Raw genomic sequence first — 16,836 nt, forward strand, 5'->3', positions numbered from 1 at the left:
TTATTCAAATTCGTGGTATACAAGGAATAGAGCTGGTCAGGAAAAATCTGACAGTCATCTTCGGCAAGAAAATTCTATCCATATCTAAAAGCTCTGTAAAACTGTTGCTGGTTTTAGACTTCAATTAAAAGTCAAGGTGTCAAAGGTTCTATTTTGTTCCAAACAGGTGCTCATATTTTGAGTTGAAATCCTTGCTGTCATCACAAATTACCACTCAAAACCGTCACAAGCAACATGAGGTGGCATGTTTTGATTGACTTGGACTAATTTTATTTTTCAGTTACCCCAGTATAAGTGCTGATATGTTTCAGTTTTCTTTCCCATTCCAAGCGAAGGCAAGTTCCAAAAATCCTTTTCAAAATGTCATTGTTTTCCTGTGGCCGGTGAAAAGGAGAACCACAGGACACTTCTCCTTGGCTGCAAGCTCCCATTAGATCAGGCCTGTTTCTAGTTTCAGGGTTCAAGGACATTTCCTGCAGACAGGTTTTACTTGACCACTCTCAAACTGAGAGGCAGCTTACCAGCATGAAACCACTTGTCACCTATTGAAATACAAAGTGGTTTGGTTTTTTTTATTTATTTGTTTATTATTATTATGATCCTTTTAGTCTCTAAAAGCAAGCCACTGTGGTACCAAGCGAAACACCCAGGACACAGGCAGACACAGCACTGGTGGTTCACCTCCGTCTGAGGCCCTTTGCATTGGGTGGTCCTGGCAGCATTTTCCTTGGCACATGGACCACTGGCAGTGTGGCTCTGAGGTGCACAATATGTTCAGGACAGCACAGCCAGCAGCTACGTCCTGTCCCCTACTGAGGCGTGTGAGATCTACAGGGGTCATAACCACCCTGGTAGCAAGCCCTCAGAATGCTCCATGCTAAAAACATGCACATCGTTTTGTGGGCTTTACCCCAAGTAAATCACAGACTTGCGTGACACAGATTTGTAGTTTTTTTGACACCAAAGGAGGCCTTAATTGCTGGATTTCCATGAGACAGCTAGGGTGAATTAGATTTGTTGGTTCAAGCCCTGATTTTGGAGTAATGGGTCAAAATTACTTGTGAGCCAATTCTGTGGGAGCTGCAGGGTGGGGAAGGGACAGGAGTTATTGGTTTCCTCCCTCTCAAAGAAAGGTCACTTGGACAATATACACTGCCGGCAGCAGACCTGCCCATAAAGCAAATTACAAACTGCTGTCCATGACACAAACAAACGCCATTATTATACATTCAAAGTAGTGCCCAAACTGAATTAAGCAGAACTTTACAAAACAAGTTTGAATCAAATATTAATGCATGCCCCAGAGAGAAGGAGGAAGGGAAAAACACATGTGTACAACTCTTTCTCTCCCTGAAGTAAAAGCACTACAATGAGCAAGACAGTAAAGTGAAGATGCTGGTTAAATAAAAGCAATCAGGTGTAAAGTGGCCGAGAGCTTTAAAGCCTTCCTTAAACACAACTAAATATATGATATTGTAGATGTACCATATTACAATGTTAAATCATTACAAAGGCACCAGACGGTTTTCACTTGTCTAGCCACAATTTTATTACACTGTAAACCCAGTGCAGACCATGCCACATCCAGATTATTATATTCAGCTTAATTAAACTAAGCCATAGGGCCAGTGGCCACAGAGGCCAGTATCAGACTCCACTTACGCATTTTGAATGACACTATTCAGGGATTTCGCATAAACAGGTTGTGAAATCTAGTATAGTATCTCAAGAACAACTAGTTCCTCAGCAATGTTTTATCTTACTCAATTGAAATAGAAATTAGTGAATCGGTCCTAACTTTAAAGATACTTAAAATGAAAATGATTAATATGCAACTTTGCAGTACCAGCTTCTTCACTCTTGTCTTACACTGACTGCCATGCCCATACACCAAAGTTGTTTATCCTTCACTGAAGACATGCATTTATTCAACATCAAAAAGATTTCCAGGGAAGCCTGTTCAGGGCTGTATACTTAACTGGTATTTCATGCCACTACATCTTCCACCAGCGGGCAACACAGAATTTCTGAAACAACATGCCCGAAGCATAAACTGCAAAACATCACAGCCAGTGGCCTACCATTACACAACCTCACATTGGAAATTCTTATTTTTTGCCAAAGATGAGCCATGTAGATAAGACAGTAATTTGTTAGAGGAGGAGAAACAGCAGGCTTACAGGCACTGTCTAGGAAACGTGAACATTTTGACAAACTAAGAGAAATCTGAAGCCTACTATCAATAAAATACAGAATTAGGCAATCTTCCTGTCTCTTTTTCATCAAAATCATAGCTTTGTGGGTTAAAAAGAGGCTCAAGAAGGACCCTATTATTATTTTTTTCGAAGAGTCTCCCTTCTTAAAATTGTTCTTAAAAAATCGTGAAAAGGCACCAAATTACTGATACTCATCGAGTATTACCAGCTTTCTGACCAGGTACATCAAGGTGCTGGAAACTCTTGTATCACTGGAGGGAAGTTAATAACCTTTCGACTTTACTGATACAAAGTAAATGTCCAAGTGTGAAAATGAGCTCCTCCCCCTTCCAGTTTCCAACTGGGCCAAGCCGTGGTTGTTAATAGATGTAACTGAGAAGTTGGAGATGCTGCCTTCCCTCCTTTCCCACTCTGGTATTTTTCTTCTGGCCTCTTTTGTTCACTTAACAGAACTTTGTTTGAAGTGTGTTTTTACTCCTTCACTGCATGACAAACCCACACAGTCAGAAGACAGGCTTATAAAAACCACAGCTCTCCAGCAGGGAGCTCAACGGTGGGTGTAATATTGGACACAGCGCTCCATTCATCATGCACATTCTCCGGATTTCAAGTTGACAGTGTCCCTTTAGCTTACTGTTCCTCCTCATGGGAGATCAGACAAGTCAAGCTTAATGAAAACACTTCCTCCGCCAGCACATAAACAAACAGATCTTCACCTGCAATTGTTCTGAGCTTTGGCCACAAAGCGCTAGTTAAAAAGATATCAAGGAAAAAAAAAGAAAGAAAAAAGGGGAGAAAAAAGAAAAAAAAATTGGGTCAGGGGAGGGTGGGGGGAGATGCTGGAAAGTGTTACAGCTGCAGCGATGGTGGAGGGAAGGTTGTGGAAGTTAAGGAGGTTGTATACAAGGGGGAAAATGACAAGGTCTCAAAGGCGTTCCCAGTCCTGTTGTATGCATTTTGAAAGCCTGGTCCGTTCCCACTTGTTATTTAGCATTTTAGGGATCAGAGCATATCAGAGTGATTGATGAACAACTGCAGAGGATTGCTTTCCACTCAGCCTAACCCTTCTCCTCCAGCACCGACTCAGCCTTGCCCTCCCTGCCACCACTGAACAGACCAAGATAGTATGGTCTTGTTTTCACAAAGTGACCCCCGGCCCTCTCCTAGCGCTCACACACATGCAAAATCCACACAGGGCAGAAATAAGGCTAGGTGCCGAGGAAGGAGACCAAACTGAGCGTTATTAAGGAGGTCGGGTGACGAGTACACTATAGCTCTGCAGACACAGCAAAATGCTGGCACCCACGGTGTGGTGTTTGGTATCTCTCGCTAATCTAAAATGTGGCTGGAAAGGAACTGGCACCAGCTCAGCGGCTTCATCTGGGAAGGAACAGAGAGGCTCTAGGGGAAAGACAAGAAACAAGACTCTTTTCACATCCTACCACCCTTGGGCATTTTGTGCGTCCCTTCTTTCTTCCCTGAAAGAGGCCTTTGTCACAGACGAGCAAATCCTATACGATTTATTTCAGAAGGAGAGAAGGTCTTTTTATTTATCGCCCCCCTCCCCTTTTTCGCAGTTCGGCGACAACAACTACAGCCCTGTGCTGTGTCCCCTCCCCTCTCCACGGCTGGCGGCCCTGGGGGTGGGGGACACGGACACGGGCGATCATCGGGCACGCAGGGCTCAGCGTCCGCCCAGCCCCAGCCCCGCACCGCGGTCTCCGCCGCTGCCCCCGGTCCTCCCCGCGCTGCAGGCCGCGGCCGGCGGCTCTCGGCAGAGCTTCGGCATATGTGTGAGTGGGGGATACCCGCAACAGTGCGGCCGCCTCCCCTCCCCAGGAGCCCCCGCACCCCATCACTGCTCGGGTGCACAAAGGAAACGAACGCGCTGCAGCATCCATCCATCCCTCCATCCATGTACCCATCCATCCATCATCCATCCATCCTCCCGCTTCTGCTCCCCCCAGGGCGGCGTCGGCGCGCCGGGCTCCGGCCCCTCCGTTACCTGAGGCAGCTCTGCTCGGCGCAGCGCGGGGCCGGGGCGGCGCCGCCGCACTCACATCCTCCTTCCCTCGCTCCTCCGCCGGCTGCCTCCGCCCGCCCGCCCGCAGCGAGGGGCGCTACTGCCTCTCCCCGCGGGCAGACTCGCTGCGCCGAGCCCCGGCCGGGGGCGGAGGCGCCGGATTCGTGCGGCGGCAGAGCCGCAGCCTGGGTAGGGATGAGCTCGCACGGGCTCTCCGCGGTGGTGGTGGTGGTGCTGCCGCCGCCGCCGCCGCCTCGCTTCCTCTCCGCTCCGCCCGGGTGAGCGCGGCTCGGGCGCTCCCTCCCACCGGGGCTCCTGACAGATGGCGCAACCGCAGCGCCACCGCCGCCGCCCGGCCCCGCTCTCCCGCACGGAGCCGGCAACCACCTCCCCCCGCCCGCCGCGCCCCTCCGCGGGGGTGGCCCCAGACTGGCGGCTCCGCTGGCCTATGGCGAGCCGCGGCCGGCAGACGTCTCCTCTCTGATTGGCGGGCGGAGGGGGAGGCGGGGCGGGCTAGGCAACCCCTCGGAGCCCGCTGGCCGGGGTGGCGGACAGGGCAGCGCCCGGCCGTCGCCTACAGTCAGTGGCAGCCGCTTCGGGCGGTCCGTGGAAGCCTGGCGGGGCCGTGTCGGAGGCTGCCCCAGGCTGTCCGTGAAGAGAGGCGAGGTGGAAGAAGGAGGAGGAGGAAAAGAAAGGGTGGCCAGCCCATGGTGGGGGTCGCGGCCAGCCGCTGCAGTCGCCAGAGCGGTTGCCGTTGCTGGGCGCCCCGCTGCGTGTCCCCCGCCGGCGTGCCGCGGGGAGGAGGGAGCGGGAGCTGAGCGTCTCGACAGCCCGATGAATGGGAGAACAATCTTAATCAGATTATGCCTCTTTGTGAAAGACGGCGTCTTGTTTTACTATTATGATTTTTTATCTCTAATTCGTGGGAATTCTTGGGAAATTGGCAATAGTGGGTTATAAGGCAATAATGGCAATGAAATACACAGGTCTCTTCTAGAGGTATGGTTTTATTCCAGTTTTCACGTTTAATTACAGGGTGTTTCAGCTGGCCGTATGGGGAGGAGTGCAGCCCTGCCATGGCCATCTTCCAGGGGTGTACCTGCTGTCCCCACATCACGGCTAGCCACCTCTGCTGGGGCTCCAGTCTTGCAGCGTACCCAGTAACATGCAGGCTTTGCTGTCCTCCACCTTGCTCTACAAGCAGGTGACTGGAAAGGTGTCTGTACACTCTGTTCCCTTCAGGGCCTCAGCACTGCCTTAACTCCTCCCAGCATTTCTCAAGGTGCTTGCGTCCACCTCCAACGCCCACTGACAGCACTGCACACTCCGGCTTTAGGTCCCATCTCCAGTACTACCCTGCCTGTGACCTCGGATGCTCCCGTGTTGACAGATTGGCACATCTCACCATCACTCATCTCCTGGAAAGCTTTTCTGCCTTAGCACTGAAGAAATCACAGTTTAGGCTCCAACAAGAACAGAAGGGACATGTAAAATACAGATGCAGAGAAACTAAATGAAACATTGAAATAGCAAAGAGAGCTAATGAAAGTTTTCAATAAATAAGGTTTAAATTTCTCTCTCCTGCCTGGATTTGATTTTTGTCTGCCAGTATTTAACCAGAGAATTATTTTATCTTGATTTGATTTCCTGATGAAATTACAGTTTTACAGGTTCTGGTGTAACCTTGTTTCCTACCAGGATGTCTACAGCTCTGTGTTTACAATAAAAAAAAAAAGTGCTTCACTTCTCTGTCTAGGTGACCATGTAGGTTGTATGTAGGCGATTCCTGATCCTTACATTTCAGGACCCTACAGAGTTTGTCCCACTAATGCATATAAAGAATTTCAAGAGGTTGGAAATTTCAAAAGAGAATGTCACTCATGTCACTTTCATTTAAAACCTGACTATAGATATTTAAACAAACAAAATTTTCAGGCTCCTAGACATCTCATTTTTAGTCTCCTTCCTAGCCTTTACGCTGAGAGGATCTTATTTTTAAAAAGAGTTTATTTTACCATATAGAAGGTACAGACTGTGTTTTGGAAGGATAATCAAATGTCATGTTCAAATTCTTTACTGAAACCAGTACACTAATTACAGGCTAATAGGTCACTAATCGGCTTCACCATTTTATATCCTCTCTTACACTTCCTCCCTGTCTACATTGCTCACTCAGCGATGCTTCCATTTGTTTTGGCTGTGTGTATTTTACCACCTATAGCCTGTCATGTACAGCATATTATAATAATAATTACAGAGTAGTGAAGAAAAAAAGTATCTGAACTTGCCTACAGTATTTTAAGAGGCTGACAGTATTTGCCTGAAACATCCCACTGTGTTTTCAGGAGGTGTTTTGGCTGGGGTGTACTAAATGGGTCCGGCTGACTCACAGGTAATTAGTGCAAGGGGATGTTGAGGTGGCAGGTCCGCCTCCCTGGGGACACCCTCTTTGAGGTGGGAACAGCAGCCTGGAAGTGGAAGGGAAGGGTTTGAGCTGAGCTCTTCATCCTGCTTGTCAACACTAATCATGCTAGTATGAGGAAGCTGGAGGAAGGGTATTGGCAGGGCTTGGAAAAGAGCACATTGCGTTTTGTGTAATAGACCATTTGTGGAAGCAGGTAGACAGAAGAAACTTCATTGCAATTATGTCTTTAAAGAATAAGCAGAAGAGGTCTTCCTTATTGCTGTAGAGGGCCTACTTTCAATGTTCATACCTGCCTGTTTTTCATATTGACCTAGAATATTCCTAAAGCACAAATTAGAAGAAGTGTTCCCTTAGACACTGCACAGAGGTTTTCCCAAACCAGCAAAGCATATGATAAACTATAAGAGTAACATCTTCAAATGGGATCATGCATTTGCTGAAAGTTAAACATCTGTTTATAAGCTCTGGAGGTGTTTGCATTCTCCGTAGCTGCACACTATCATGGGGAAAAAACAACACATATGGGGCTACCTGCAGAAATCCAGGAATAACATGAAAATATTAAACCAATCTTTTAATAACTTCCAGAGATATTAACATTCACATCCTACTAAAGTTAGGGAAAAAAGTATATTTTTTACTTACCCAAATAAGCATTTTAAACTCTCTGTGAAAGTTGGTAAAAAGTGCTGACTTTCAGTTAAAATATTTTTTAAATGACAGTAAGGATCCTGCAGGAGAAGGACACTGGGAACAGCAGTGCGTCTATAATCCGGCCAAGGAATATATTAATACTTTTTTTGGGACAGTATCTTTTCAGAGATACGTGAGGCAGTGTATATGTTGCATTACATAATTTTGTAGAAATTAAGAACAGTTAATACACTTAAAGATACGTCATCATCCTCCTCCTGCTGTCAGCAGTAGTCCTCTGCTAAACATCAGGGATATGCTGGGAAGAACGGCTCCCTGTGATGAAATAAACCTGGAGCAAAAAGCCTGAGTTTATTCTTAAATACCACTTTCTTCATTTACTTATAGAGACCAACCATATAGCAGATGCATTGATAAACTGCAGACATACACTCTGTCTTCCAAAAAATAGGTCCACATAGGGCTTTTTGTTCCCTTTCCAAAGGATTATCCCCAAATACCAAAAAATAGAGGTAAATTCTTTCTTGCCTGTCACTGTTTGTCTCCAAGCCACACTGTGTAACAGAACCAGCAATAGCAGTCTTCAGGTCTAAAATGTAAGTAGGTGCTAAGAAATCACTTACCCCATAAAGATACCTCATATTACCCAAGAGAAAACTTTGACTTTAATGCTTCTGTCCCCAACATGTAAAATGAGGATAACAATGTCTTCTTACTTGTGCAACATGATTATTACTATTTTTATACATTAATTAAAGATATTCTGGGCAGGTAGAAGCCCATAAAGAAAACTAATAATTCTGTTTCCACTGCGGGGCTGGATTTCTGCACAGTGCCACCTCCTGAATGTGAAAAAAAACCAGTATTTCTATTTTTTTTCTTTAATCCTTTTGGCTATTACATCACTAAATGAGTCAGGATTCTCTGGAAAAAAAAAGACCCATGAGCCTGTGACTAACTACTGCATCCACTCGGGGAGGATATGGCAAGGTTATGTAAACCCCCCAGTTCTGGCACTACTCAACTGTTGAACTCCTGACCTTTCACTTCTCATGTTCTTTTGATCTATTTTTGGATGTCATTTCCCAGTTTGAGGTTTTTTAATGGTAAAATAACCCAGAGATCTGTCATATGGGAGTAGCCTGGTTCCATATGTATCGTTAGCAAAGACATATGCTAATGAGCTTATTAGAGAGTTGGGAAAGTTGTTTGGCTGCCTGCACTCCTCCTGGAGGCTGCTGAGTTCCCACCCAGAAGCAGCGGCTGTGATCATCAGTCTGGGACAACAACTAGGAGGGTACAAAGTGCATCTCTTACAGGCAGGTTTCCAGCTACCTGCAGACAATGGAGTGCTGGTGGCAGGGCCCCAACTTCACACAGATTGTCTTGCCTTCTTTCCCAAAACTGCCCATTTCTGCTCATGCTCATAGAGGCTGTCTTCACTCTATTGCCTCATCCATTCATCCCAGTCACATACCTAGGGCCTTGAAGTACTGCTTTATTGATACTAGCTTTATTCCTAATGACATGATGACTTCTGGACAGAATTCCAAGTAAGGATTAATAAGATTCATATTTGTTTTCAGCATATTAATCAGAGCCTTTTCCACTGCTGTTATCTCCAAGGAAAATACATCCAAGCCAGCAGTGCTCTTTGACCACAATGTGTCTGCTGGCACCTGCAAACGGATGTGATTCACTGTGAATCTCCCACGAAGCAGCTATCCCCTTGGCTGTCATCGCACTGGCAGCACCAGGGGCTGCTGTTGTGGAGCTGCAGGTTTGAATGCCACCGCCCTCATCTCGCCTCGTTCTCACCTCTTGTATTTAAATTGACTATTTAGTTGACAATGCCAAAGTGAACGTGCACCCTCATCGGCTTAATTTCTAATTGGGAGCCTTTTCAGCTTGGGAATTGTAATTGTATCCATCATTAAGGATGAATTCTAGATCCTTAAGCTGACGAAAAACAATAATCATTGCACTGTGCCATAGCTGTCTGTATGAATAGACCATGCTCATCATTTGGACATACCCTAACTTGCAGTGGAAAACAGATATAGGATGTAGCAAAGCCAGGCAGAAGGAGAAACAAAATAAATGCAACTACACTGCTTTCTGAGATAGACATGCAGCCACATGTTGAACAGATGCATCAGCACTAAGCTGATGAGTACCCAAGTGAAGATCTAAACACTCTCTGAGACTGTTTCCACCAAGAAAGAGTATCTGCTCTGCACATGCAACCAAGGCTGGAACAGATAATCATCTTGCTGACAGTTCAAGATTCATGTGGTTATCAAATCTGAAAGGATTTGAGTATAAGATTTTTAAAGATTTGAAAGAAGATTCCTCAACAAACCTCCAAAAGCTGGAGCTGTATGTAAGGGTAACACACAGTTTCCCGTGTAAATGCAAAATTCAAGATGGACCAGATCTAGAACTGTTAATCCACTAAGTAGAAGAGAGATAACATGTACCAATATGAATGTAAAAACCAAATGCATAAAGGTAAAAAACTAGACAAATGAAATAGAAAGGGAAACATGAATAATCTGATGGTTAATAAAGGGTGCCCTGCATAAAGGCTTTGAATAAAATAATCATGGAAAGTGAGGTTATTAAGATCAAATGTAGTGAGAAAAGAAAAAATATAAACCAACATTGTCAAGGAAGCAGGAAGTGAGACCAAGAGTGAGATTTTGCAGGTACATAATATTAATGAACTGCAAAGGTGTGGAAAAAGAAATGCTGCTGTAAACCTCAGGCAACTTCAAGACACAAATACAAAATGGCATAAAAAAAACCCTGTCACAAATTAAACCCTGTGACACAAACAAAAAACCCCTCGGGAAACCAAATGCAAAACAAATAGCAGAGCAATAGTAAATATCTGAAGTGATAAAGACTTCCTCAGCCCTGTTTGAGAGACGAACTCAGTCAACCAGAGCCAGCTAGAGTACTGTAATGGTGATAGGATGGTATAAAATTCAAGCTGCCGTCAGAATTGAGTCCCTTGAGGGTGAGGTTAACAGGGCTGTTGTGGGTGTCACCATGTGAATGACTGTATCAGCTCGGGCAGGATAAACATCTTTTGTTACACAGATCATGATAACTCTCTGTGCATGAGTGTTTTGCTGCACCCTTCTCTTGTGCACTTTTCCTACCCAACAGGATGCTCTTTCTTTTCAGATGCCTATGCTCTGCTTCTCTTCAGTGCTTCTTTCATTTGAGAGCTTATGAGAATTGGCTGGTAATCAAACAAACTGTGCCCAAAAGTGCCTTTTCAGGGGTCCCTGAACACTTCCCTGAGTGTGCTGCCACTTTCCACATGCTGTAACTGTATGAGGAAAAGCTGGGCAAACACCATAGCCAAACAAGCTGCACATTTACAGACAACTGGAGTTTGTGGCTATACCTTCCTGGAGGAGGCTTATCTGCTTTGGAGAAGCAGAACAGCTCCCAGCGCTTCGTGGCAAACAGTGGTAATGGCAAGAGCACTCAAGTAAGTCACATGGCTCCCCTGCAAGATTATGGGCCTCATCTTGATAAAGTTGGGAATGGCATTTAGGATTCCACCTGCAGCAGCAGTAATGCCCATCAACAATAGGAGTGGGATTAGTTGGATCTACAACTAACTGTGTCTGTGGGAGTAGACACAACCTTCTGCTGCACCAACAAGGAAACCACATGGCAGCACCTGGAGCTGATTATGGCCACAACCTGTTTTGAAAGAGTTCAGGAAATGGATTAAAATTTTGGTGAAGACACAGTAGAATGCACTTTTCTGTCATGTCCTTCACAGGCATTTGCTGACCTCCCAAGGATTATGTGCCAAAGAGGTACAAGCAACAGAACTGCATCTAAATATTATTTCTGACAGGATTTAATATTAAGCTTTTAAACTAGCAGACTTTATTTCTGCTGTTTCCCCACCACCAGACAGCTGCTGACCTCTGAAGAAAAAGAAGATGACAGAGATGCGGTTAACACATATAGCTATTACATATCACCAAGGACAGGTGATCATTTATCCTGTCCCCAAATACAACAGTGTAAAAGAAAAGGCAACCACATGATGTGAGTTGTGTTTTGGAGCACCAATTCCTGCAGTAGAGACAGCTGGCAGCTTTTGGACTGAGTTCATTATCACCACAGAACCAAGAGGCACCCATACTGAAAAAAGTCTAGCTACTGTGTTCACTGTGAGTTGTTTCATCATTAAGTTTGGGGATGTAAAGCAATTGAAGTAGAAAACAACATTGAATCGCTAGATAGCATTTTAAAGGAGTTATTGCTAGCGTCTGTCCATGATGCTGAAACTTCAATGCTACATTTTTGAAGTACACAATGAAAAGAGGGACTTAGATATACATAGCTCATTTCATTTCCTGGTCATGAAAGTACAGCAAATGAACCAAAATGTGTGATGCTCAAATTGCTAGAAAAAAAGTATAACAGAAAGGCACAGAAAGCAATCAAGCCAATTATTTACCATTGTCAACGAAGCATCTGAAAGGAATCTGAGAACAAACCATATGAAACAAGTGCTCATATCTATCATTTTATAGAGCTGGGCACATGCCAAAGGGGAACTCCCACCCACATGCATAGAATACTTGAGTTATCAAGGCAATCTGAACATACAAGATAGCATCATAGTTAAAGACAGTTGGCTCCCAGTGCTTGGATTACAGAACCTTCCTCAGAGTGCCTTCTGAAACTGAAGTGTGTCTCCAAAAACCTGGAGATGTCCCTGTTTGGCAGACATGACCAGGGATATCAAAGACCTGGTAAACAGTTTCCTATCACATGGGAATATGCAAAATCAACCCAAAGCTGATGAAATGGACATAGCATTTAGGTTGTCTGTGCTCTAAATAAGGGATAGAGTAGGAATGAACTTGAGCACACTGTCCACACTGTTCAATTGTCACTCCTGGCTTCTCTTGGATGACTCAAATGTGGCTTTCTTCAGAGTGATCTTCTGTGTAGGTGCCTACCCTACAGAGGAATGAACATGATCTAGTCTGTTCCACTTGGAAATTGGGACCAGGAGTCAGTCCCTGTGTAAAGTGCCTCAGACAAAATTCAACTTCTGCTCATTCCCACCCATCTACACTGCAGATGCTTTCCACTACTGCCTAACAAAGCTGACCTAACTGAGGCCCTGAAACTGCCTTGGCTGCTCATCCCTCTCTGTCTGTGCACACATTGTGGCCTGTCTTTTGGGCTGCTGGGGAGCAAGCAACTATCAGACACTGCACTGACCACAGCAGGAATCATTTCAGCAGGCCTGGTACCCTCACTGCCTTCAGATAATGGCCCTGACTCAGGCCACTCTATTCAGATGACTTACCTTGGAAGAGGACTTCTATGTCACCATCATGTTACAATGACAAAGCTCAATCACTGCCTAAAATTGCTGTAGCCCCGTTAAGGAAAGCTGCTAAAAAGAAAACATATGTCAAGCCATTTCTGAATGGAGAAACATTCCCTGCAGAAAGTGTTAACAGCAGTCTGGTAAAAATGCTTGCTATCAAGATGAATATATAGCTTTGGTACTCAGCTCCAGAAAACAGCAGCAATAGTGATAGCAAGAAATACAACAAAAGGGAAGCACTGATGGGCTAAAGCCTACACTGTGGACAAGCTATACTCCTCTGAGAATGTATGTTAGATTGATAAAGCCAGGCAAAATCTATCAGCCCATAATGACTAAATACCACAGCACCAGAAGTGCAAAGCCGTTGACTGTCAATGGGAGAAAAACCTAATGTTTCAGTATAGCGTACCTGGAAAGTGTACACCTGACTTTTTATAATACCTCACAAATCCAGGGAGTTTGCAGCCAAGCAAACAGGTCATCCAAAGTGATACTATCTCTGTAGGTAGTAGGGTAAATACTATAATGTAAACAAGGAACAGTATTCACACTCTTATCTCATTTTTGGGGGACAAAATCAAATGTTACAGCGAAAATCACCAAAATAGGGGGCATTATATCAGGACTGGATGTGGAATCGCACTTAGGGACCTCAAAAACTCAATGTGTAGTGTTTGACTACACATTGTGTAGTGTTTGACTACACTAAATGCTGAGAGCTGCAGTGTAGCACTATGCTGTTACTAGCAACTGCAGCAGAGTGGGAGTAGTGGAGGAGGCTGGGGTGACTGCTGAGGGCTGCTGAAAAGGGGGGCCTGGTTCATTCCCTCCACCACTGCCAAATGAACCAATCTGTGCCCCTTGGCCAGTTCACATGGCAAAGGGATTGAGCTGAACAGTTTATTATCTTGTCTCTCCCTCTTTCTGCCTGTGCTTGTGTACAGAACAAGAGGCATGATGTTTTGGAAGGACTTGAAGGCCAGCCAAAATGAAAGCGAGAGAAATCACTGGAGAAGCCAAGAGGCTGCAGCAATAAGAAAAAGGGGACACTGAAATAAATGCAGTCTTTCCAATAATTTCAGGCCAGGCTGGATCAAACTCACTTAAGCCCAAGGCTAGAAACATGAAACGTCATGCTGAATATTAGGAAACAAACTGTGGCAGTAAGTGCAATCAAGCAATTTGTGCATAGGAAGGGAGCAGAGCCTTACCCTACTACGAATGGTGGTATGCTATTACAGTGCTCTAGAATCTGCTAGAATGAGTTCCCTCACTGTTATCTCCTTATTAAGGACCGTTTGGTTTGGTTTGGTTTTAATCCACTGTGATCTGAAACAGCATCGTGCTCTTCTTTTCTCTATCCTTGGGAATAACAGGCCGTTTCAGTCACAGAAACCTCTGACACTTCAAACAGCAGTAGTAGAGCTAATGTTCTTTAATGAATTATTTGCTGACATAACTTGATGGTGCCCAAGAGATTTATACTTTGAGAAATATTTTTATTATTTAAATTTAAAGAAAGGAAAATGTAAATCTCAAGCCAAGAGTCTCCCTTTTCTCTGTGAGGCCTGTTATATTGTTGTGCTTTGAGGCATGCAAAAGTTACTTGGACATCCTTGGTTTTGGAATATTTTAAGTGAAAGCTGATTTTTTAACAAAGCAATCTAATTTTCAGAGGCTTGTATTTCAACACCTCACAGATGCTGGGAGTCAAACGGACCAGATTCTCAGTCCTACAAAAAGAGCAAAAAACCATGTTAATTGCCCACTGAGTCAGTTTCTGTAGGGAAAAGGGAATTCCTCGGTTCAGCACAGTGAGAAATAAAAGGAACTTGACTATGAACATCTCACGGATGCAGAGAAACAGGTCAGTTAGGTAAAACTAGTATTTTATATCACACCATGTATGGTGTGCCCTTACTCAGTCTTCTGAATCTCTGTGCATGTTTTTCTCTGCAAAACGTGCATTTGCCAGATATTATCACTGAAATACTAGAGCTGGGAAACCCTCCATAAACAATCCCCAAATGTCCAGAAAATTGGCAATCTATGTCTTATTCTCCTTGTTTTGATCTGGGCTATTCTTTTGAGCTGTTGCTGGCACAGTACTTGTGTTGTGTTCCACATCTCTTCTAAGTGCAGAGACACAAGATCTAATCAGTATTAATGGCAACTAGGAAGCTGAGGATATTGCCACTTAACACTGCAGTGCAGCACACTGCAGAGCTCCACCAGTGAGCATCCCATTAACTCTTCTGCAATGGGAGAGCCGTATCATCCTGCTGCTTTTTTTTTGAACAAACCTGCTACTTGGGTGAAGCTATGCTGCTTCAGGGACCCAAACAAAGATTTCTGCTGGGTGCTTCGTATGCCTCATGCCATGAACCACCAATTCAGGTCAAGACTTTTGGCATCTGGTGGGTTCAGGCATGTTAATGCTATGCTCCTTGGAGTAGATCTAACTGTAAAAGCAACTAGAGCTGCTAAATGTAAGTTTCTCTTGGAAGAGAAAGGCAGACACTAAGAATGAAGGACTTGCCTATGTAGAAGCTGAAACTTGCCCATAATCATTATTTTGTCCATACCATTAACAGAATTTAATTCCTATTCTCCTTAATATTAGTTTGGAAGTCAGCAGCTGGGGTGACAAGTATATGCTTTGCTAGATGGAGTTCTTTGTGGAGGCCTGCTATGCTGTTTGTGTAAAAATCTGGGAATAAAAAGCACGTCTGACCCAGCTGTTGCTCACATCCTGGGTGACAAGGAGAGGCAGAGCTGCTCCTCCTTCAGTGTCCTTACAGAAAGCATGAAAGGTCCCTCTTTCCTTTTACCAACTGGAGAGGCTTATGAGCTTATGGCCTGATATGAAAGGATGTCTGTAGGAGGTGCTATGCCCGGACAGACCTAGAAAAACAGTGTTTGAATAGTGCCTTGCTTATTCATAATACATATCCCAATTTGCAGTGAGTCTTGCTGTTGAAAAAAGAGCCCTCTGAAAAGCTTTTGGTCCTTGTCACCATTGCACAGAGGGCTCAGACCTGAACCCTATCCTCCTGTGTGGGGAAGGAGCACAGGAGGTACCCATCATTCTTCCACTGTTCTCCCACACTTCCAGAGCTGGCTGCTATTTCTAGGGTAGCCCTGACTCTGGCATGCTCACTGGACTTACCTGAGATATACTTACACTGCAAGTGTAGATGGGCCTTTGCAGAATTACAAACCCAGCCGGCTTTCCTAGCAGTTGCACCAACTTGACACCAAAGAGCAAAGTTGTCTTGGAACTACAGTCAGGAAATGCGGTAGCTGGTGTTACGCTGCCTATCTACAGTTGTCATCGTCCAGTCTAGGGATTAGTTATTGATAGTGATACAATCTCTGCTAGGACAATTATGGAAGAGTTTCAAAGTTGCAAGGAAGGAAGAAAGCATATTGTAGTAAGTTTTTTTTTTTTTTTTTTTTTTTTTTTAATTAGTAGCTGTTTGAAGGTACAAATTAAATGCTAGAAACAGCTCTCGAGAACTATTTTGTTGGTCTGCTTGGTCAGTCAAAAGCTGGGTGAGATGCTCAAAACATCCAATAAATACCACTGAGGATGTATCTCATATATAGTAACAACAACATTCATGTTTCATATTTAAACATTCACATAAGAATAAAGGCACTGGTGGATGTAGCTGTGAAGAGCTTAACCAACTCATGACTCAAGGCTCAGGCACAAATTCAGGAGACTTCAGGATACTTGACAGAGCTAATAAAAAAAGTAGGGGACCAAGAAGACCCTTGCCATATAGATACCTCTTCACATTCACCTGAACAGCCTCAGTTTAGTGCTAAAAACAGATGAGCAAGCTGGCCTGGGTGCCTGAACTGTGCAGCAGGATGTTGGAAGTGCTTCACTGGACCAAATGAAGCAGGGGAAAAGTAAAAAAACGTAAGTTACTGTGTTTGACTCCAATAGTTACTGTACACAGAATCAGCCATCTGCATTTCTACGCAAGTGAAGCTGCCACTGGAGTATGGGACGTCAATGTTAGCACCCTCACTGATGACCAAGAAGGAGAAATGTGCTGTGGTGAGTCCTCAGTCCAATACAGTTCATGCTGGCAGCTCCCGGGTCCTCTATAGCAATTCA

General features: G+C 44.5%; 1 protein-coding gene across 3 annotated transcripts in view; it reads right to left on the bottom strand.

Annotated features, from left to right (window-relative positions):
* Window positions 1–4,618, bottom strand: part of FYN (FYN proto-oncogene, Src family tyrosine kinase) — a 142,650-nt gene extending 138,032 nt beyond the window's left edge. For all 3 annotated transcript variants that reach the window (XM_061366827.1, XM_061366828.1, XM_061366826.1), the window contains exon 1: window positions 4,222–4,618. The gene's annotated coding sequence lies outside the window, so the exon portion shown is untranslated. The remainder of the gene's footprint in view (window positions 1–4,221) is intronic.
* Window positions 4,619–16,836: the final 12,218 nt, after the last annotated feature.

The sequence above is a fragment of the Neopsephotus bourkii genome, unplaced genomic scaffold (assembly GCF_033783945.1).
Source record: "Neopsephotus bourkii isolate Nb327-2 ecotype Australia unplaced genomic scaffold, CSIRO-AGI_Nbou_v1 NB_1358, whole genome shotgun sequence".
Taxonomy (NCBI): domain Eukaryota; kingdom Metazoa; phylum Chordata; class Aves; order Psittaciformes; family Psittacidae; genus Neopsephotus; species Neopsephotus bourkii.